Source organism: Panthera onca, chromosome C1, assembly GCF_046562875.1.
Source record: "Panthera onca isolate mPanOnc1 chromosome C1, mPanOnc1 haplotype 2, whole genome shotgun sequence".
Lineage (NCBI taxonomy): Eukaryota > Metazoa > Chordata > Mammalia > Carnivora > Felidae > Panthera > Panthera onca.
Window position 1 is genome coordinate 117,374,946 of NC_138346.1, and position 22,404 is coordinate 117,397,349.

Genomic DNA, 22,404 nt, shown 5'->3' on the forward strand with positions numbered 1-22,404 from the left:
GGCAGGAGAGCCTGGAGGGCAGGAGGATCCAGGGGGCAGCAGCTGCACTTCCCTGAAGGGTCTCTCCCCGGGTGGGGGGTTCTAGAGCTCAGGCTCACCCTAGATCCACTGCCCACCAAAGCCACCAGGAGGAGTCCGGAGGGCAGCCGGTGCTGGGGCACGACAACCTGGACGTGTTCCTACAAGCACAGGGCACGCCTGGCCTGCCCTATCCAGGAGAGCCGAAGAACCGCCTGCCTGCCTGAAGCTTCTCTACAGCCTGAAGGGAACAGGTGTCTGCTTCCTGAAGGAACAGGAGGGCTCTCCTCCAGAGGACAAAGCCCTCTCCTGGCCCTGGAGGAAAGGTCCTGCAGAGGCTGGTTTTGCGGGACACTGCCCAAGGCAAAGGAGCAACCGCAGACCAAACAATCATCTGGAGATGACTGCACAAGTCCTGTCTGTACATGTGGAGCGAGAATGAGAAAGCAAATGTGGGGAAATGTTAACTGGTGCACCTGGGTGAGGGATATAGGATGTGACCATTCTGGCAACTGTTTTGGTATGTTTCAAAGTTTGTTTGTTTGTTTGTTTGTTTGAAAGGAGTGACAAAGTCAAGTCCCAGGTTCTCTTTAGAGGAAAACGCTTGAAGTGAGACCTTGGGTTTCTGAGGTGAATGGAAGGGAGCCGCTGGCCTGGCTTCTCATCCCAGCTCTTCTCTCCCAGCCTGGCCATTACAAGGACCCGGACTCCTGACCTCCCGTATTTTAGGGGCTCAGTGCACAGCCACATCTGCAAGCGTCCCTGGGTGCACACCAGACTTTGGGGGATGAAAAGGCAAATCCTAAGTATGGAGACAGCGCCACAAAGTCTCCTGGATTGGAATCGAACCTGAGCAGTAGCGGTGAAAAATCCAAATCCCATCCCACCGATCCGATCCCGGGGAATCCACCCACACAGGATCCCTGCTTCGGCCCCTGCAGATGAAAACCCTGAAAGTCAAGGTGACATTTCCCAGGCGGACAGAGCACAAGCGGAGGCGATTCCCAGCGGCGCGGGTCTGAATGCAGCCGCACAAGGCTCCCAGCCCTTGCCCTGCTGCTCACCACTTCTTCCAGCCTCAGCGACCCCTTGGGCCCTGACCACAAGGTGACTGGCCTGTGCCACACTCTAGTCCAGCTGGAGCCGTGTGTGTTGCAGAGCCAAGGCCGTGCTCTCTTTCTGATCCTACTTTCCTGATGGGTAAGGTGAGGACTCGGCTCTCAGCGGGGGGGAGGGGCGGAGTCCCTCTACTTGGCGACTTCCGAAGTAGCTCCAGAGCTGTCCTGATGACGGCACGGGGACGGGCTCCTTTGGTGTCCCCATGGGCTCATTAGGTGGAGCCTGAAACTCCTCACCTACTGTCTTTGGCCCGGGTCCCAGGTGCAGCTGGTTTGTGTTCTTTGCCTTAGTCAGGCAAATAAATACACCTGTTGCGCAAGTGTGCCGCCCAGGGAAGAACGTGCTGCTTTTCAGAGCCACGGTCGCTGTGAGCCCGTCGGGCAGACGGAGGCGCCAGATGAGCAGGTCAGCGGATGCGTGGAAGTAAAGGTAACCTGCAGTGGGCCTCGTCCTGCGTGCCCTTGTTGGAGTGACTAATTGGGTGTGGCCCGCTCTCCAAGGTGACTGGGAGCAGACACACAGCGGCCAGGCCTGGTGGTCGAGTGCTGAGAAGGCTTTCAGGTGGCGGTGGGACTCCGGCCGTGGTTCTTTTTGCGTTTTAAAGGACAATAGATGGGGGGTGGGGGTGGGGGTGGGGGTGGGGGGGTAGTGGTAAAAGGAAGCTGTTTCCGCCCGGTTTCGAACCGGGGACCTTTCGCGTGTGAGGCGAACGTGATAACCACTACACTACGGAAACGGGGCAGGCAGCCGGGCCTCCGGCTCTAACCCCCAAAAGTGGCATTTCGGCCACAACTATCCGGCCCGCCGACTTCGCCTGAACCGCCCAAGGCCCTGGAAACAGCCGCGCCCCAGAAGCGGCCCCGGCAAAGGACCCCGTGCCGCCCCGCCCCGGAGGACGGAACCCTGGCGCCCTCAGCAGCCTGGCCTCGGGAACCGCACCGAAGGCAGGGTGTCCGCCTCCAGGACGAGGGGCCCCGGGGCAGACGTCGGGTGCGCGCTCTTCCTCCGCCAGCCCGTTGGCTCTGCGCTGCCCCGCGGCCCTCCCGGCAGAGCGGAGTCTCTTTCGTGTCCTCTGGGCGAAGGGGGGGGGGGGGGTCCCTCGGGCTCCTGCCTGCGCTGCTTTAAAGCCACTGACAGGAGGCCCGCGGCCAACAAGCTCCAGTGAAATCTAGGTCACGGACCAGAGGGATGAAAAGGAAGAGCCAGAAACCGAGTTGAGTGGCACCGAGCGGAAGAGTGGCAGAGCCACGACTGGGGAGGGAAGGTCTCTTCCTACCTGGCGTTTTGAGTGATTCTTGGGTGGGCTGCCTTGGAGTCTCCCGAATAGGCTGGTGGTGAGACTCGGTGTGACCACAGCCACCTTCAGGGGGGCCTTCAGCATTGGGAACAAAGTGAAGACGAAAAGCCTGGAAAAATAGGTATTTTTAAAGCTGTTTCCTCTCTCCCTCCCGCATTCGAGTGTGTACGGTATTACTGCGTGATCTTGATTGCACTGTAATTTAGCACAACGACTTTCCTAATATTTGGCAGTTTCTCATACAGTGAAAAACCTGACCTGCCCCGTTACCTAGGAATATTGCTATTCACTCCCCCAGAAAAATGAATGCCAACATCCAAAGAGGCCTGTACACCAACGTTCGTGCAACATCATTCATACTAGGCAAAACCGGATACAACCCAAATGCCCATCAACAGAGGTGATACACAAACCCTTGTATATGTTTAGAATGGATTAAGTACTCTGTAGTAAAAACATCCAAACTATGGTTTAGGCGGTAACACGGATAAGCCCCTCGCATAGTTATATGTAGCTATCTGATACTCCTGGGTGATTCCATTTCCAGGAAGTATTAGCAGAGAAGAGTGGTTCCCCCTTTGAAATAATTTGCCGGGAAACTTCCCGGGTTGATGGCTATGTTGCATATATTAGTCTGGCTGTTAGTACAAGCATTTACACGTTTATCACATTATTGCACTGTATACTTGGAATATCTTAACTCCACTTACCCTCCTCATTTTTGAGTTATTGGCATTAATTTTATTTCAAAATACATTTTATCTATTTTATTTATTTTTGACAGAGACAGTGACAGTGCGTGAGCAGGGGAGGGGCAGAGAGAGACGGAAACACAGAATCCGAAGCAGGCTCCAGGCTCTGAGGTGTCAGCACAGAGCCCAACGCGGGGCTCAAACTCGTGAACTATGACATCATGACCAGAGCCAAAGTGGGACGCTTGACCAACTGAGCCACCCAGGCGCCCCTCAACATACATTTTAAAAACATAGGCATTCTTACCATTGCTCAGAGAGTCCTATTTATTTGACTTAGCCACGTATTTTACCTATTCATTGCCCTTCCTTCCTTCCTTCCTTCCTTCCTTCCTTCCTTCCTTTTGCACAGTTCCCCTGTGACCTGTGCAGTTACTTCTGCCTGAAGAGTTACCTTTTGCACTTTGCATTTCTTTTTCGTTAGCTTATGTGGAAAGGTCTTCACTTCACTCACCCTTGAAAGATACTGGGTCGGGGGCAGCACGTGGTGGCTGGAAATCATACTGAGGTCCTTCATACTGAGGGTCCTCTTATGAGAGGACCTTCATTGAGGTCTTCTTTTTCATGTTTTTGCTGAGATTTCAGCTCCCAATCTTTGGACGATGTCATAGGAGTGTCCCCTCCTCCCCACACCCCAATCTGGGTGCTGCTGTGATTGTTTTCAGCTGCCCTTGGTTGTTCAGCAGTTTAGGGGTGTGACCTTCTTGTCCTTACCTGGCTTGCAGTGCACCGAACTTCTTGCACATGTGGTTGGAGAGACCATCATGATTTTTCTTTGATTCTCCATGATATAGTTTCTGCCCCACTTTCTGGTCCTCCAACCCCTGAGACTTTAATTACACACGTGTTAGGACTTCATGACATGGCTCATTATCTTTGTTACGCTCTTAATATTTCTTCCTTTTGGCTCTGTATGCTTCAGTCTGGAGAGTTTCTTTCCACTTACAAATTTCGAGGTTAATACTCTCTCTACCATTGAGTCCAAGCTGCAGTTAAACTGACCTGCTGACTTTTTTAAAATGCCAACTATTACATATATTTAATTTTCATGAGATTTTAAAACTAGATTCTATTTCTCTGATGCAATATTTTATCTTGTCATCTATTTTCTGAACAGCTGAATCATATACCACTTCATCTTTTTTTTTAACTTTTAAGTAATATATTTTTTCAAGTTTCAATTTATTTATTTTGAGAGAGAGAGAGAGCGAGACAGAACAAGCTCGGGGCAGAGGAAGAGGAAGAGGGAGAGAATCCCAAGCAGGTTCTGCCCCATAGATCTCACCAACCTTAAGATCATGACCTGAGCCTGAGCCAAAATCAAGGCAGATGCTTAACCGATCGAGCTACGCAAGTGCCCCTGATTTTTAAGTAATTTAAAGAAATTTTATTCAAGTGACCTGTACACCCAACGTGGGGCTCAAACTCACAACCCAGAGAGATCAAGAGTCACGTGCTCTACCCACTGAGCCAGCCAGGCTCTCCTAAAACCTACCGCTTTGAGTTCTTATCTGAGAACTCAAGATATCAAGAGGCAATTTCTACGGTTTGCCTTCTTTCTCTTGCTTCTCTTCCTTTACAATCCTAGAATATTGTGATTGAATGATGAACCCGTGGTGTGAAGGACAGCCAGGCTGGAGATGTTGTTTCTCTGAAGATCTTTCACCTTCTCCCCCAGCAGGCAGCAGAGGGGCGCATCACCTCTAATCCTTGACGAAGCTGATTTGCAGCTGGTTCGCCCTCAGGGAAAGCCTCAATCTACAGCTAGTTTGCTCACACTGCTGTGCTGCAGACGTCCAGGGCTCCTACCTGCGACCTTGGTATGTTTCCTTGGGCCCCTCCTCTTCCATGAATCCTGAGCTTCAGTTTTTATCCCCTAAGCACCACGGTAGTGCTGCAAATTCCACTCTCTTTCAGCCACACTCTGCTGGCCTTCCAAGCCCCTTTGATGCACATAGCTTAATTTGCAAATGTATTGTGGGGAACTTCTGTACCAAGCACCCAGCTCACTTAACCCATTCCAGGATCTTGGCTGCTCAAGTCTGAATCCTTGGACAGTTCCATATGCCCTTCCTCTTCCCCCCCCCCCCCGCCACCCCCCGGCCCCCCAACTTCTCTGTCCAGACCTATGAGATCACTTAACATGTTGTTTTCTCTGACTCTTAGTAGCTTCCCTCTCTCCAGTTTCTCAGTCTCCGGTTCCTGCCAAGAACTGGCAAATGCCCTGAGGGGATAACGCAGAAAATTAGTCTCATTCCATTGAGTTTCTCTTCTCTCTCATCTCTCCCCTTGAGCTGAAGGACTGGTGGGTCCTATCTGCATTGATAGTTCTCCAAATCTTCAAGCAGAATTCCTTCCATTCAAACTTCATTCATTTCTTTTCAGGGCGAATGCTGTTCTGCTACAAATACTCCATCATCACTGAAAGGTGAAATCTACAATTTCCAGATAAATCACATTTTCTTCCTCCTTTTTTTCTTAAAATAAGGTGGGGGGGCGGTCACTGGTGCATAGCTGAAGTTTTCTTTTAGTACCCCCCGGGTAAGTCTGACTGGATATCAAAAGCTCTTGCTAGAAGCACGGGCAAAAGATTGTCTACCTGGAGCTGAACACTCATCACGCCTGTCCAAGGTCCGAGAATTTGATCAAGTTGGATCCAGTTCCCTGCTGCACTGTCCTGTCAGTTAACTCACCATGGAAATTATCAAGCGACCAGTTTTCCAGGTGCTGGTCACTGATACAGAGGCGGAGAGCCCAAGTGAACTATTTAACACTCCTCATTTATTCTGGGGAATGCTGAAAGTCAGCAGTGGTGCAGTTAGAAGTGAAAACGGAAGTCTTAGTTACAATGATACTGGCAGTTTTCTCCGAGCGCGAGCGTCACCGTGTGAGCAGCACGCAGTTCCTCGGTGCTGTACCGAGCATAACCTATCTAGTCCCCATAACAACCCCGAGACGGTGTAGGTTATCAGCACCCCTGCTTGCAGGTGAGGACACTCAGGCACTGAAAGGCTGGTCTGACTTTCCAAGGGGCCCGGCCCTGTGACGGAGAGGGCCAGCACTCAGGGCCAGGCAGTTTGCCTCCAGAGCCCTCGCGTTTGGCCAGCCTGCCAGCGCGCACTGAGAAGCCTTCACCAAGATTTGCCGTCCCCTCCTGGCTCAGCCTCCCTGATGTTGAAAAGAAAGAAAAGGTTAAAAGTAAGGCCTACTTAACACTGGCAACTAATGGACGGAATGAAGAAGAGAAAGAACAAAACGATTTAGTCCTCCCCAGAAACAGACTCCATGGCTCCCGGGATGATGCAATCACATCTCCCAACGGAAGTATTTACTAAATCTTGATTCTTTTTAATGGTCTGAACAAGGAAGTTCCCTAGAGAGGCTCCCCAAAACAAACAAAAACAAAAATAAAAGAAAACAAATCCCGTCAAGTGTGCCTTTTATGTTCAAAGTGTGGAGCAGACAGCTGAGGCCCTCTCACCTACTTAATGCCTCAGGGCAAGAGGGAGTGCACCTGCAGTGACAAGGGGGACAGAGGAGATCGCATAAAAATGAGACAAAAATCATGCTTCTCAAAGCTCATTAAGGAACACAGCACTTTCATAGCTGGCCACAGCCATGTACCTTTATCACCGATTACCGAAGAGTTTCCATACTTTGATTTACAGCTTCTACTTAGTAAATTTCTTTTTAAACTCAATTGTATATCAGCGTCGTAACGGAAACACCACCAGGAATAGCCACAGGCAGGATGTAACTAGAACATAAAAGGAGATAGTAGTGTTGTGACAGTCAATGAGGGAGGTGATGAGCGGAGCCCAGGAGCCTCCCTCCACAAGCCTTCCTTTGAGGCATGGGCACAGGCAGCCTTCAGAGGAGCCCAGAGCCACGCTGGGGCTGGGTGATCAGTGCAGGAAAACCCTGGCCAACCAACCAGGACGTGGAATGGTTCTTCGTTACCAGCCAAGGGAAAACCCGACAGTCCCCCTCTCGATGATCACAGCTCAGGGGAAGCGGCGACATCAGTACACACACAGGAGCTGCTGGTGCTAGGGACGGACGAGGTGGACTAAAATGAATCTAATGCTGAGCGAGATTTCAGGGCCTTGAAAGAAAAAAGTCTTATGTGTAAGGGGTTCAGGAAGATTGCAGTGTGGGCAAGGTAATGAAGAACGGCACATTGATAGGTTGGGAAATAAACTGGACTGTGATTTGGTACTGCTCCCGTGGAAGGCAAGTTTGCAGGACTTCCCCAAAGTAGCAGCATATGAACACTATACTACAGTCATTGCACTTCCAGTTCTGTACGCTGTAGAAATACCTGCACAAGTGGCCAAAAATATGTGTACAGGAATTCGTAATCATAAAACCATAAAACCAACTTAATTTCAAAAGCAATATGGAAGAGGTTAAATAAGTATCACACATACTGTGGAAGAAATGCCTCTGTCAAACAAACGCAGAGGACAATGATGATGAGGATCCACTGATCACAACATTATTGATAGAGCAATGCCCAAATCCAGGCACTCCCTGGGGACGGGACACCATGCTTGGCCTCCTACTCCCCGTGAAAAAGAACTGAGGCACATCAACACCAAAGGCTGGCGAAGATGGGGGAACAACAGGAGCTCTCACTTACTGCTTGGTGAGAACGCAAAATGGTACAGCCACCGTGGAAGGCAGTCTGGCAATTTCTCACAAAACCAAAAATGTTCTTAATATAGCAGCCAGCGTTCGGGCTCCCTGTTAGCCAGAGAAGTTGAAGTTATGCCCACACAGAAACCCGCACACGGATGCCTATGGCAGCTGTACTCACAATTGCCAAAACTTAGAAGCAACCAAGATGTCCCTTACAGGTGGAGGGATAAAGGAACTGTGACACACACACACACACACACACACACACACACACACACACAATGAAGTAGTATTTCAGCACTAAAAGGAAATGAGCTGCCAATCCACCAAAGGACATGGAGGAATCTTAAGTGCGTATTAGTAAGTGAAACAAGCCGATCTGAAAAGGCTACATACTGTGTGATTCCAACTACACGACCTTCTGGAAAAGGCAAAACTATGGAAACAGGAAAAGGATTCGTGGTTGCCAGAAAGGGGGCGCAGAGGATGTTTGGGCTAGTGAAACTACTTTGTGTGATACTTATAACGGTGGACACATTTCCGGATACGTTTGTCCAAACCCACCCTGCAAGAGTGAACCCTAATGTAAACTATGGACTTTGGACAGATTCCTGAGTTGGCACAAAGGCACAAAGGCACAAAGGCACTGCAGTGGGGGGTGTTGACAACCAGGCAGGCTATTTGTGTGGGGGTGGAGGGCAGGAAGGGTGTGGGCAATCTCTGTCCCTTCCCCTCAGCTTTGCTGTGAACCTAAAATGCTCTAAAAAATGAACAATTAGCATTTTTTTAAAAAAAATGTCAGCCTCGGGACCAATTTTCCCAAGGCAAGCAGTTTGAACAATGAAGGCAATCATGTAAAAAAAGAAAAAAGACGGGAGTCACAGAAAGTTTCACTTACTCATCCAATCTTTCAGGGCGGACTACAAAGTTTTACCACACTAGGTAGAACCCGGGTTCTTCTATCTGTTTGAGAAGTTGGCGTTGTAGAGGTATAAAGCTGATAGACCAGCAGATACCGTCAGAGAATGAGGTTGGGACGTGGGGGTGGCTCTGAACGGTTAGGTGCTGTGAGGTGGCTAGGGCCCAGAATCCAGTAATGTGTACTTTACGTGAGGAAATGTGCAGGTGCTAACTAAAGAGCAGGAAACACGCCGAATTGAGCCAAAAGTGAACCAGCCCGTCCCTGGGTGGGCTCGAACCACCAACCTTTCGGTTAACAGCCGAACGCGCTAACCGATTGCGCCACAGAGACACAGCGCTCCACCCTTCCCCTGCCTCCTTAGGTAGTAAGTACCTGCTAACCTCGGGGACGTGCCGCGCTCTAGACAAGGAAACAAGTTCCAATGCCTCGGAAAACCGGAGAGGAGTTGACAAAGCGTGTTCATCGCGTGAAAACCGTGAGTGAGAGATTCCGAAGACAAAAGGGCAGTCCAGCGGCCCCACTCTGCCTTGCTCCCCACCCGCCTGAAATGCTAGCTAGCGTCCCCGGGGCCGAGGCGAGTGGGGCCCGAGGGAAGCTGCACGTCCCGGTGGGCTCGCCTGGTGACGCTTCCGCCTTCTCTGCCTTCATCAGACCACCCTTCATCGGCACTCGTCCCCTAACCCAGGACGAATGTGAGGCCTGGAGGAAGTAGGAAGGGCATAATTGGTCAGAAGGAGAGCCCACCATTCGGAGATACCTTCGAGGCTGGTGCGGTGCTTCCACTTCCTTCGGGTTCCTCTGCCCGGCAGGGAGGTTCCACGACGGCAGGGGTCGGGTCGATGGTCGTTCTAATGTCCCCACGCCGAGAACAGGGTCAGACAGTCACCAGGACGCTCTCCTGGGACTTGTAAATTACTTGGTCGTCTTTAGCTTTTAGGCCCTTGAGGAACTGAAGGACCCCGAGAATGGAAATAGTGAAAAGCTTTTCAAAGCGGAAATTTGTTTTTCAAACTTACCCATCCAGTTAATTGAGCAGCATCCGCAGCGGCAGCAACGGGAAAGACGAACCGCGCGCCACCCGCCGGCTCGAGCTTCCGGCGCTCAGCTCGGCTCCGCTGCGTACGTGCTCAGTGCGGTGGGTGGGGGTCGGCGTGGGCCGGGGGCCCACAGCAGGTGGAGGGAAAAGGGAGCCGCAAAGAGGAGGCAGGGAAGCTGCGGAGGCGCGTACTGGGTCAACAAGACCTCCTCGGCGGCCTGGCAGCCGTAAGGGGCCAGATCCCGGAGAGATGAGAATGGGTCTTGTATCGTAGTTGAAGGAGAAGGAAGGAAAAAGAACGGGAAAGAACGAAAAGGGTGTTAGACTTGTAGCTCGGGGCGGGGGGGGGGGGGCGGGGGAAGGCAGCAAGATATCATGAAGGCCTTTAGGACCGCTTAAAGCACGGCATTTGCAAGCCGGCTCATAGCTCTTTAGTGCTCTGCGTTGTACCTGTAGCAGCCTCGGTTCCAGTCCCGCTCAAAGCAGGGTCTCCTGAGGTGGTGACGAGTGCTAGATTTAAACCTGCGTGAGCTGCCCCATTTGCCTGCGGCAAGAGAGCACGGTTTCCCGCGATTCCAGAGCTCTGCGCTGAGAAAAAGGGAAACTCCGCCGTGCATGCTGAAGTCTCGGTCGTCTTGAGATGCTTGACTGCCCTACGTCTGGAAGGAGGTGAGGGAGGTGCCGCCTTGTATTTGGTGTCTTTGCAAAAATGAAATGCGAGTAGAAGTTTTTTCTGGTTGAGAAGTTTCAAGCGCCACTGGGTCCTTTTTAGACGAGCTAAGAAACGAGATGAAATGAGAGTTCGAACTCCAACGGATACTTTAAATAAAACCTAACAAATAAAATAACATCTTCACTTGATAACATTTTTTTTTTCGAACAGTGAATGATTGAACATAGAGTTCACAAATGTTAAGTGCGCCTCCCAGTGAGTTTTGCTAAATGTAACTGGTATCTAGCCGAAATTACGAAAAACTTACATCAGTCCCGAAAGTTAGGCCTCTTTTCCTGTTGTTAAAAAAAAAGAATCTGAAAGGTGGAATGAAATGGGGTCACTTGCATGAAAGGGTTTTAAAATGGAGCCAGGAAGCCATTAAGGAGATGGGCTTTGTGCAGGCACGTCTCCACCGGGTAGAACTGGGAACTTTTGAATTGTGCCAAACACCAAATATTACAAGGACTGAGCCGCAAAACCTGTAACTTGCTACAGTCAGAGACTTTGCTTAGTGATAGCCTTAGCAATCAATTACACTCAGTCCAGATTCGCTTTCTGCCATTAACACCAATCGAAAGTTCTCGTTAAACAACTATTTGGGTTGCTCTTCAAATCTGTGTATGCTGAACTGCGATTCTTTGATCCCAAATAAATGGTCTTGCTTAATTATTGCCTTGTGACAATTTTAGGCCGACAGCCTGTTGTCAGAAGCAGGACCTGAGGTGATTTCAGCACGGCAGGACCGGTGTCTCCTGGAATTGGGTGCGGTCTCTACAGGAGACTAGTGCTGACCGCTCCTAGCTTGTATACATATGGACAGCCTTCTACTCGCACCGTGAGTCCTCTTAGGTACCGACCTCCCCCCCTCCTTTTGGTTGAGGTCGTTGCCTTTCTCTGGGATCAGGCGGGTGAGTGCCCAGAGAGAGAGGAGATGCCCATCATGCCACTGGAGGGAGGGGTTTCACTATTGATGAGTAGTACTCTTTTGTTTCATAGGATGTGTGTGTGTGTGGGGGGGGGGGGGGATTGTGATTGCTGGTGTTGTTTTAGGACAAGTGTTGTTTAAATTAAAATTGCAATAGCCATTCTGGGGAACCTCTGTTTTAGTTAAGTCCACCTTAAGGGGCACCCTTAAAAAAGAGGATTCCAAACCTCTCTGAGACAGTGGAATGCATTCTTTGATTAGTATGCAAAGGACAAAATAAGTCCAAAACAGCTCTAAAAGGATCCTGATAGCATGCAAATAATAATAATAATAATAAGAAGAAGAAGAAGAAGAAGAAGAAGAAGAAGAAGAAGAATTTTTTAATAAAAGATTGCTCATCCATGCAAATAATAATGATAATAATAATATATTTTTAATAAAAGACTGGCCATCTGAGCAGGTAACCTTAAAATTATGGAAACATAATTTGGATTCATGCAAATAATAATAATGATAATAATAATACATTTTTAATAAAAGATTGGTCATCTGAGCAAGTAACCTTAAGTTAGTCCATCTGCTGGAAACATAATTTGGATCCAGCCATTCTTTTTTTTTAATGTTTATGTATTTTTGAGAGCGAGAGACAGAGCAGGAACAAGGGGGGGCGGAGGGGCAGAGAGAGAGGGAGACACAACATCTGAAGCAGGCTCCAAGCTCTGAGCTGTCACCTTAGAGCCCAACATGGGGCTTGAACTCACAAACCATGAGATCATGACCAGAGCCAAAATCAGAGGCTTAGCTGACTGAGCCACCCAGGCACCCCTGGGTCCAGCTATTCTTTTGGGTTTCCTACCTGAGACATGGCTAAAGTTTAAAAAAAAAAAAGAAAGAAAGAAAGAAGGAAAGAAAGCTGTAAGAGCTGTGTGTGTGTGTGTGTGTGTGTGTGTGTGTGTGTGTATGCATGTTATAGATATGGTATTTTACTGTCTTGGGATGATATTGCCAAAATTAATTTGTAAAAGAATTCTACTTAATTGGCTTGAGGAATATCAAGTACTTATATCTATTAAGTATTCCTAAAGTTCGCAGAAATAGAATAAAAAGTAACCCAAGTTCATATAGTCTAGGATAATCTTTGATAAATAAAAACTAATTCAAGTTTGTTGGTTTAATAAAAACAAGAATATCTTTAGAGTTATCAACATTAAATAGAATGCAGATAAACTGCCTTTTCTACCTGAGTTTACTAATCAAATAAGCTCATGTTATCTCTATGTTACAAAATTCATCAACAGAAGAAATAACTTAAAATGATGATTAGCTGTTTAATGTCTTATCCAAGTATAATTGTTAAAAACAAGTAATTTAGGGGTGCCGGGGTGGCTCAGTCGGTTAACGTTTGGACTCTTGGTTCCAGTTCAGTCAGGCTCTGTACTGACAGCCTGACAGCATGGAGACTGCTTTGGATTCTTTCCCTCTCTCTCTGAACTTCCCCTGCTCTCGCCACGCCACCCCCCCCCCCCCCGCCCCGCAAAAGAAATAAATAAAAACTTAAAAATTTTTAAATAAACGTTTTAGTTTAAATAAATAGAAGATCAAAGTTTATACTATGATAAACTAAATAATGGACACTCATTGAATATCTAAATTATTTCCGAAATAGATAAACATTAAATGCTAAGCTCAGTTTATCTACTTTTGGCATTTCCATTTTTACCAAAAAATTATTATGAGAAAGAGTATGTCTCTAAAAATTTTGAAATGTATTTATAAGCTTGCTAATATACAACAGGATGCTAATTTATGATAGACAGTTCACAATTGCCTGCTTCCTAATAGTCACTGAAAAACAAAAATTACAAATGGTTAAAGAGGGGGCGCCTGGGTGGCTCAGTTGGTTGAGCATCCCACTTTGACTCAGGTCATGATCTCACAGTTGGTGAGTTTGAGCCCCGCCTTGGGCTCTGTGCTGACAGCTCAGAGCCTGGAATCTGCTTAGAATTCTGTGCCTCCCTCTGTCTCTGACCCTCCCCAGCTCCCTCTCCCTCCCTCTCCCTCCCTCCCTCTCCCTCTCCCTCCCTCCCTCCCTCTCTCTCTCTCTCTCTCTCTCTCTCTCTCTCTCTCTCTCAAAAATAAATAAATAAATACTAAAAAATTAAAAAAAACAAATGATTAAAAATTAGATTGGAAAGGGAGTTAAAATACAAATGAACCAATGAGAAAACTTAGAATACTAAGCATATGTTAACTCTGCATAAACTGCATGCGTGGATGCTGAGAGAATGCAGACAAGCCAGCAGGTGCGCCTTCGGAAGAGAAGAATCAGTGAACTTCCATAAGATCTTTCTCCTACTGTGGAAGGATTTATTGTAACTTCGGGTTTTTCAACCTGTGGTCACAGACCATCAATGAATTATGACGAACGCTTATTTAAGTAGAAGATACAAATGTTATCCATATCTGTTTATACAGATGAATGGACGATACATATTTTATTATAGATGTATTTATTATCTATATATAAATTAAAAATAAAATTTTCATTAAAAAAAGTAAAAATTAGAGTACCTACATGGCATATACTGAAAATAGGCAATAGTTGTCCATTTATTAAACTCATACTTGAGTTAGTTATATGGTTTTATGTGTGTAAGTATGTGCTGAGACATACTACACAGTATATTTCTTGCTGTGAAATGATCCAACATGTTTGAGAGCCACTGCTTATATACCACAGTAAATTGAGCAACAAAGGGTCTGTGTGGCCAGCTGAAATGCCAGTACAAGAACAATCATCCTTTCTGTCCTCTGCACACACAGCGGTGACTCCTCAAGGCCAGGCTGCAATCACTCTTTGATGGGCTCATCCTTTGTTGCCTTGTCTTTTAAGATTCATAGCCAGGTGGCAAGCTTTGTTGAAAAAACTTCCCCATGTTTTTTTGCTTTTTTAATGTTTATTTATTCTTGAGACAGAGACAGGGGGTGAACAGGGGAGGGGCAGAGAGAGAGGGAGACACAGAATCCGAAACAGGCTCCAGGCTCTGAGCTGTCAGCACAAGAGCCCCATGCGGGGCTCGAACCCATGAACCGTGAGATCATGACCTGAGCCGAGGTCAGATGCCCAACCGACTGAGCCACCCAGGTGCCCCAAAAACTTCCCCATGTTTTATAACTACTTGCAAGGCTGGGATTCTGGTGATGGCTTCTTTGATATTTATACCATTTGCCCTCAGTTTAGAACTTGTCCCATCTTTTAAATCTTTATTCTGCCTACTCAACCTAGAGCAACCCTCTTCAGCAATATGGAATCCTATTGGCCCTGCCTGTTCTGTCATTCCCAGTCTAGCAGAACAATGTCAGGATGAACATATAAAATTAACGGATCTAGGAGTGCCTGGGTGGCTCAGTCAGTTAAGTGGTTGACCTCGGCTCAGGTCATGATCTTATGCTTATGAGTTTGAGCCCCGTGTCGGGCTCTGTGCTGACAGCTTGGAGCCTGGAGCCTGCTTCAGATTCTGTGTCTCCCTCTGTCTCTGCCTCTCCCCTGCTCATGCTCTGTCTCTCAAAAATAAATACATGTTAAAAAAATTTTTTTTAATTAATGGATCTCATATTGTAATTTACTTATATCAAACCAAATATTAATATTTTTTCCTCTGTTAAAACGACAAAGTTTTCCTGTACTATCGTTCTGCACCTGAGAGGAGGTTAAAAAAGGAAAGCAAAGATTTTGTGTTTTATCAAAATAATTTTCAGTGCTTTATCAGGTCTCTTATGGGGTTTGCTCAGCTATGTAATGTCCTGGTATTTGCCTTTAAAATCGTTCATTGTCGTTGTGGTCCAATACATAATTAACTATTGATTCATGTTCTGTGATCCTATACAGTCAGGTGTCTAAGACTTTTTGATATTTTTGACAAACTTGCATCTACCTTGGCCGTTATTAAGGTTCCTGGACATTCAAAATTAGACTCAGGAGGGGGTGCCTAGGTGGCTCAGTTGGTTAAGCATCGGACTCTTGATTTCAGCTCAAGTCAGGATCTCAGGGTCCAGTGAGATTGAGCCCCATCCCTTGGTGTCTGGTTCCGCAGAGCCTGCTTGGGATTCTCTGTCTCCTTCTCTCTCTGCCTCTCCCTGACTCACGCTCACTTTCCCATACAGACATAACATACATACATACATACATACATACATACATACATACATATGTACAAATTAGATTCAGGAGGAGCTAAAGACAAATTTTTGGCTGGTAGAGCACTAAGGACCATTGCCTTAAAATCTATCAAAACCAAGGCCCTCATAGGTAACATAAATGATCTCCCGAAAGGAAATCTAAAACTCCTTTTTAAGGATGTTCAATCCAGGGTATCCCACAAAGAAAAAACCTTAGAGCTGCCAGTGGTTGTAGTTTCAGTCCACTGACTGATTTATGGTATGGCCCAAATAGGAATCCTGTCTGGTCACAGTCCACGGAAAGATCCCTGATGGAAATGACTCCTCAGGGGCACCTGGGTGGCTTAGTCGGGCTCATCTGACTCTTGATTTAGGCTCAGGTCATGACCTCACAGTTCCTGAGTTTGAACCCTGAATGAGTTCCCTGCTGACAGTTCGGATCCTGCTTGAGGGATTCTCTCTCTCTCAAAATAAATAAATAAACCTAAAGGGGCGGGGGGAGGGGGTGGGGAAGAAGTGACTCATCAGCTGACCCACCGGGCAGTTGATAAACTTACAAATCTCATGAAACAATATGGGAGGGGAAATATTTTTAGGGCCCCCAAGAGGCACGATTGACTGGTACTGTGTTGTTGTTTTTTTAAACCAATAACTTGTTATTTTCTTTATAACACTTTTTGTAATCATCTGGTTAGGGAAGCTCCCTTATGTGTTTTTCTATGAAGTAATATGACAGCATTTGTAACCTGTGTCCTTATACTCCTTCTCGTGAACCTCTTTGCATGAAATAAAGAATTCCACAAATGGGCTTATATTTGGCATTTTAACTTAACATCCTTCAGATTCTTTGGGGAATTAATCATGAAGGAGTGTTGGATTGAGGTATTTGGGCTGGTATTTGTCCTAATAAGTATCCTAATGCTTTTCGCTATATTGCACACAGTAAGACTCCTTCGTTGGTGGTAAAACCCTATAATATGGAAGAACTCGCTGATTTCGTAGGTTATTTGCCATATGGACTGAATGTCTTCCTTCTTGCCTGAAACTCATATACTAGGCCAAAATATCTAATTGTCTTTATCTAAGTTCTTTTTACAGGGGCCTCTGCTGTTACGAATAAATTTTAGCCCCTGGGTTAACATATTATTTTTTCTCGTGACCCTCATTGCTGATGGTCAAGTCTTACCATATCTCTTTGGCCTTCGCTTGCAAAAAACATCTGGTTCTACTTACCTGACTATTGATTTGTGCCAGAACAAACCATACTCCTGAGGTACCTAAATTAATAGCTTGGCCTCTATCCCTAGAGGGATGGAAAAATATTGCTGATAAAGATGTAGTATTCTCTGTTGGAGTCCTTGAAAATACTCAATAACTTTCTTTTCTTTGGCTAATTAACTTCCTTGCCCCCAACTGCTCCCCCCCCCCCCCCCACCGCCCTCCTCTAAAAACCTTCCATTTGGTACAACTCCTTGGGACATCTCTCTTCTGGCTACATGGGACGCTGCCTGATTCATGAATGGCTTAATAAAGCCCATTAAATCTTCAAATTTACTTGGTTGAATTTTGTTTTTTAACACAGTTAATCCTCACCCTACCTTCACTGAAGCAATCACTATTCTGATTTCTATCTCCATAGATTAATTTTGCCTCCTTTTGAAATTCCCGTAAATGAATATACTTTTTGTGTTTGGCTTTTTGTCCCACGCAACATAATATTTTTGAGATGTATCCACTTTGTTGTGTGTATCAGTAGATCATTTCGGTATTATCGGTGAGTGTTATTCCAATGTGTTGATCACTATAGTTGATGGACAATTGGGCTATTTTCAGTTTTGCATAATGTGAATAAGGCTGCCATGAATATTCTTGCAGGAATCTTTTTGTGCACTTGTACGTTCATTTTGTGTGGGTATAAACCTAGGAATAGAATTGCTAGGCCATAAGGTATTTGTATATTTAACTTTATTAGAAGCTATCCGTTTTCGGGGCGCCTGGGTGAGTCAGTCGGTTGGGCCTCTGACTTGGACTCAGGTCATGATCTCACGGGTTCCTAGGTTCGAGCCCCGTGTCGGGCTCTGTGCTGACAGCTGGAGCCTGCTTGCAGCTCTGGGTCTCCCTCTGTCCCTCCCCCTCTCGTGCTCTGTCTCTCTGTTTCTCAAAAATAAACAACCGTTAAAAAAAAAAAAAAAAAAAGAAGAAGCAGAAGCAGAAGCAGCTATCAGTTTTCCAGAATGGTTGTACTACTTTACTCTTTCACCAGCAACAAGAGATAAAGTTGCTACACATTTTTGTCAGCATGAATGTTCTTTGTCTCTTAAATTTTAGCCATTCTGAGAGGTATGTAGTGGTATATCACAGTATTTTAAATTTGTGTTTCTAATGAGTAATGGTGTTGAGAATTCTTTCTTATGTCTTTTGGTCATAAAGAAATCTTTTGTGAAGAGATTTCAAGTGTTTTATCTACTTTTAATTGGCTTGACTTTTTTTTTTCCTTTACTTTTTACATAAACTTTTTATGTTAGAGTAGATTTAGATTTATAAAAAGTTGAGATTATAGTATAGAAAGTTCCCATATACCGTGCATTCAGTTTCCCCTATAATTATCATCTTACATTAGAATGGTTCATTTGTCATAATTGAATGAATACATTATGGGTTTTTTTTTAATGTTTATTTATTTTTGAGAAAGACAGAGACAGAATGCAAGTGGGTTAGGGGCAGAGAGAGAGGGCGACACAGAATCTGAAGCAGGCTCCAGGCTCTGAGCTGTCAGCACCAGAGCGTGACGTGGGGCTCGAACTCACGAGCTGTGAGATCATGACCTGAGCTGAAGTCGGACGCTCAACCGACTGAGCCACCTAGGCCAGGCGCCCCAATATTAGTGTTAACTAAAGTTCATGTTTTATTCAGATTTCCTTGGTTTTTACATAATGACCTTTTCCCTTTGTTTTGTTTTTTGTTTGTTTGTTTGTTTTTTGTTTTTTTACAAAACAGTTTTAAAATGTTTATTCATTTGGTGAGAGAGTGAGAGAGTGAGAGAATGCATGCACAGGAGCAGGGGAGGGGCAGAGAGAGGGAGAGAGAGAATCCCAAACAGGCTCCCCGGCAGCGTGGGGCTCCATCCCACGAACTGTGAGATCATGACCTGAGCCGAAATCAAGAGTCAGACCCTTAACCGACTGAGCCACCCAGGTGCCCCTTAATTTATTTTCCAATGAGAATCAACTGTTTTCCCAGTATAAGACCAATTTTGTCATGACATATTTTTAAGAATATATCTTGATTCAGGGACCCCCATAATGACATATTCCTGTTCCAGGATTCCACCCAGAATATCCCAGTGCCTTCAGTTTATGTCTCCTCATGCTCCTCTTGACTAGCAATTTCTCAGACTTCTCTTGTTACTGATGACCTTGAAAATCCTTAGGAGTACAGGTCACATACTTTGTAGAATGTCTCTCAACTGGGATTTGTCTGATGTTTTTCTCATGATCAAACTGGGGTTAGGGGTTTGGGGAGGTAAAGTACCATTCTTATCACTTTGTATAATGGGTATTGTTAAAAAGAAAACCACAGGCCCAAAATGGCATCGTTGAGGTTAAGGCCCCAAGTCAGTAAACCAAAACTGAATACCTAACCTACCTACCGTTTTAACTCCCCAGAAACATAACCTTTAACCAGTCAGCATGGAATTTCTTGGTCACTACTAGGAACTTTACTGATAGACCCCTTCCTCTCACCTTAGGAGGGCAACCTTGCCTAAATAATACATTCCTTGCTAATAAGTTCCTTCTTTCCTTCCTCCCTCCTTTCTTCCTTCTTCCTTCCTTCCTCCCTCCCTCCCTCCCTCCCTCCTTTCCTTCCTTCCTTCCTTCCTTCCTTCCTTCCTTCCTTCCTTCCTTCCATTCTTTAATTCTCTCTGCCTTCTCTTTGCCTTTAAAAATCTCCTTTATGGGGCGCCTGGGTGGCACAGTCGGTTAAGCGTCCGACTTCAGCCAGGTCACGATCTCGCGGTCCGTGAGTTCGAGCCCCGCGTCAGGCTCTGGGCTGATGGCTCGGAGCCTGGAGCCTGTTTCCGATTCTGTGTCTCCCTCTCTCTCTGCCCCTCCCCCGTTCATGCTCTGTCTCTCTCTGTCCCAAAAAAAATAAATAAAAAACGTTGAAAAAAAATTTAAAAAAAAAAAATAAATAAAAAAAAAAAATAAAAATCTCCTTTGGTTTAGCCCAGCAGAGCTCCCCTCTGATTGCTGGTTGGGATGCTTTGTGATTCATGAATCACTTAAAAAGACTAATTCAACCTTCAAATTTACTCGGTTGAGTTTTGTTTCTTAATAGTATGTACTGTTACCATGACTTACCACTGTTGATGCTAATCTTGATTCGTTGGCCGAGGAAGTGTTTATTAGGTTTCTCCACTGCAAAATCACTGTTTTTGCCCATGAGATGAAGGAAGTCACTGCGAGTAGCCCACACTTTTAAGGAGGGTGGAGTATCTCCATTAATTTGGGATACTTCTGCATGGGACATTTGTCTGTTTTCCCTATTCATTTATTTATTTACTTATATCAGTATGGACATGTCGATATTTATTTTATATTTTGGGGTTATAATCCAATACTATTTTATTTATTTTGTTGCCCAGATTGTTTCAGTTTCAGCCACTGTGAGCATTTTCAGTTGATTTCTGTTTTCCTTTGGCATACCCCCATCATTGTGGAGTTTGTTTTTTTCTCTAGTACTTTCTTATTTTATGGTATTGCAAAACGCTCTAGGGTCTCCCTGTGTATTTCCTGCCCCAGTGCCAAAATCAGCCATTTCTCCAAAGAGCCCTGATTCCTTTTTTTAAAAAAATTTAAATTTTTATTTTTTTTAAAGTGATCTCTGTGCTCCCTGTGGGGCTCAAACCCATGACCCTCAGATCAAGAGTCATATGGTCTTCCGACTAAGCCAACCTGGCACCCTGAGCCTTGATTCCTTTGATTGATGACTTGACTTTTTACTATTGGCTTCTAAGCATTTTTTATATTCAGAATTTGAGTCACTTGTTAGATAAATGTATTTCAAAAAGCTTCTCCCAGTATGGCTTTCCTTTTCACTTTTTATAGTTTTTTTATGAGCATAAGTTTTTTTAATGAAATCTAACTTGTCTATGGTTTTTCTTTTATGGTTAAGCCAATTTTGTTCTCTGAGAAATCTCTCCTATCCCAGGATTGTTAATATATTATATTATGTTATATTATGTTATATTGTATTATATCATATCATATCATTCATATATCATATCATATCATATCATATCATATCATATCAACTATATTATACTTACTCTACTATACTATATTTAAGATACTGTACTATACTATAATCCTAGGAGCTTTAGTTATTGAAGTTTGACTTTTAAACTTTGGAGTCTTCTCAGATTCATCTCCTGAACATAGTAGGCTAGGGAATACTAAACACTAGGGAATCATGGTGTACCCAATCAACAATATGACCTCCCAGAAACCTGCTCCCAGAGACCTGTTTTTTATTTTTGAGAGAGAGAACACACAGCGCAAGCGGGGGAAGAGCAGAGAGAGAGTGACACGGAATCTGAAGCAGGCTCCAGGCTCTGAGCTGTCAGCACAGAGCCCACAAACCATGGGCTCGAACCCACAAACCATGAGATCATGATGTGAGCTGAAGTCAGACGCTTAACCTACTGAGCCACCCAGGCGCCCCTCCACATTTTTTATTTATAAACATTGAGAATATTTTTCTGCTCTGCTCAGGTGCTTTCCTCCCTTGTCCTCATCTCCTCCCTGCAACCCCTGGGCGCAAGAAGTAGTAGAAGCATTGGTATATAGAAAACTGAGGCTTTCCTTCTTGACTGGAATCAGGAAGCTTCAACTCTGCCAATACCACCACCTTTCACACCTACTCAACTAGTGACTAGAATCCAGAATGTGACTGTCAACCAAAAGTGTCTGTAAACACTCATGGTTCCATAACCCTATTGACTTACTTACCATCAGCAACAGCGGTGAGAAGGTTGCCTCTCCTCACTTCTGCCAACTCTCTTGAGTGCATCTCATTTCTATCCTGAACCCAACCTGCAAGGGAGTCTGAGAAATACAGTTTTTTCAGTTTTTCAACCTCTTCAGCTAAGAGGATGGAATAGATTTTAAGTGAAGCAATCTACATTTAAAATTATTTTAAATCCCACCTACACCCTCCACACTAAGTGTGAAGCCTGCTTGGGATACACTCTCTCTCTCTCTGTCTGACCCTTCCTTGTTCACGCTGTCTCTCAAAAAAAAAAAAAAAAAAAAAAAAAAGAAAAGAAAAAAGATAGATAGATAGATGGATAAATAAATAAATATTTTAAATTAAAAAATTAAATTAAAAAGCAAAACAGAAACCACACACTGAAGTGGTGGAAGTAATACTATGACAGGAATCCCCAATACAACACCAATTACTGCGGATTATAATGGATCCAATTTTCTCAGATTGGATCAAAAAAATAACTTCCAGATATAGCAGTATATTAGAAAAGGGTTAAGTATTAAGAGTATGAAAAATCTATGCCCGGCCAATTGTAAACAAAAGGATAAAAGAGTGAAACATGAATATCAGACAAGGGTAAAAAGCAAAGAAAGTTTTAAATTAGATAGAGGGGTAATATCCTGGCATCTATAAGTACCCGTAATTTACTCTCTTTTTTTTTTTTTTTTTTTTTTTTTCCCCTTGAACCAACCTTTCCGGGTGGCCAGATCAGAACATGTGATGAAGGGAGGAAATCTAGGAGAATTTTT

At 45.1% G+C, this 22,404-nt stretch overlaps 2 long non-coding RNA genes and 2 other non-coding genes across 8 annotated transcripts in view; 1 reads left to right on the plus strand and 3 right to left on the minus strand.

Annotated features, from left to right (window-relative positions):
• The first annotated feature begins 1,427 nt into the window (after positions 1–1,427).
• Positions 1,428–22,404, plus strand: part of LOC144617198 (uncharacterized) — a 35,131-nt gene continuing 14,154 nt past the window's right edge. Inside the window, exons 1-7 of one of the 5 annotated variants that reach the window (XR_014138075.1) lie at positions 1,650–1,698; positions 2,733–2,834; positions 3,219–5,006; positions 5,572–5,614; positions 9,111–9,868; positions 10,242–10,454; positions 11,190–11,349. This is a non-coding gene — a long non-coding RNA (uncharacterized LOC144617198). Of the gene's footprint in view, positions 1,567–1,649; positions 1,699–2,536; positions 2,835–3,218; positions 5,007–5,571; positions 5,615–9,110; positions 9,869–10,241; positions 10,455–11,189; positions 11,350–22,404 lie in introns of those variants that run through there. The other 4 variants (XR_014138076.1, XR_014138078.1, XR_014138077.1 and 1 more) reach the window with 4 other exon arrangements.
• Positions 1,801–1,873, minus strand: TRNAV-CAC (transfer RNA valine (anticodon CAC)). Its single transcript has one exon. It is a non-coding gene; the product is annotated as a tRNA-Val (tRNA).
• LOC145715667 (uncharacterized) lies at positions 2,189–22,082 on the minus strand. The gene is made up of 5 exons (XR_014138083.1): positions 21,616–22,082; positions 10,236–10,562; positions 9,507–10,047; positions 2,414–2,543; positions 2,189–2,305 (listed from the first exon to the last, which is right to left on the minus strand). It is a non-coding gene; the product is annotated as an uncharacterized LOC145715667 (long non-coding RNA).
• Positions 9,006–9,079, minus strand: TRNAN-GUU (transfer RNA asparagine (anticodon GUU)). The gene has a single exon. It is a non-coding gene; the product is annotated as a tRNA-Asn (tRNA).